Source organism: Cicer arietinum, chromosome 6 (genome assembly GCF_000331145.2).
Source record: "Cicer arietinum cultivar CDC Frontier isolate Library 1 chromosome 6, Cicar.CDCFrontier_v2.0, whole genome shotgun sequence".
Lineage (NCBI taxonomy): Eukaryota > Viridiplantae > Streptophyta > Magnoliopsida > Fabales > Fabaceae > Cicer > Cicer arietinum.
The window spans coordinates 57,003,134-57,003,735 of NC_021165.2; positions in this window are offsets into that span (position 1 = coordinate 57,003,134).

Genomic DNA, 602 nt, shown 5'->3' on the forward strand with positions numbered 1-602 from the left:
TATTTATCTATTTTTATGAATTATATTAATTATATATATATATATATATATATATATATATTACTTTTGTTATTTCAACCAAAATTGAAATAATTATTTTTTACAAAAAAACTAACCTTTTAAAAATTGACATTTCGAACTTGAATTTCCTAAAATTTTATCGTAATTTAAAATTTTTATTTATCTATTTTTATGAATTATATTAGTTATATATATATATATATATATATATATTACTTTTGTTATTTCAATAAAAATTAAAATATTTTTTTAACAAAAAAATTATTTTATAAATGTCCATTTGGATTTATTAAATTTTTTTCATAATTTAAATTTCTATTTGTTTTTTTTATGTATTTTTATGAATTATAATAATTAATTTATATATATAATTTAACGAAAAAAAATTGAAATTTTTTTTTATTTAAAAAAAACCAGTTGGAAGTCGCCATTAGAGAGTAGGTCTTCCTTAAGGAAGTCGCAATTCCAAATGGCGACTTGTAAGAAAAAAAAAATTTTTTAAAAAAAGGGGCATTTTGGTGTTTTAATTTCAAAAGGGGACATTTTAGTATTTTTTTTTCAGAAAGAGGGTATTGAAAAAA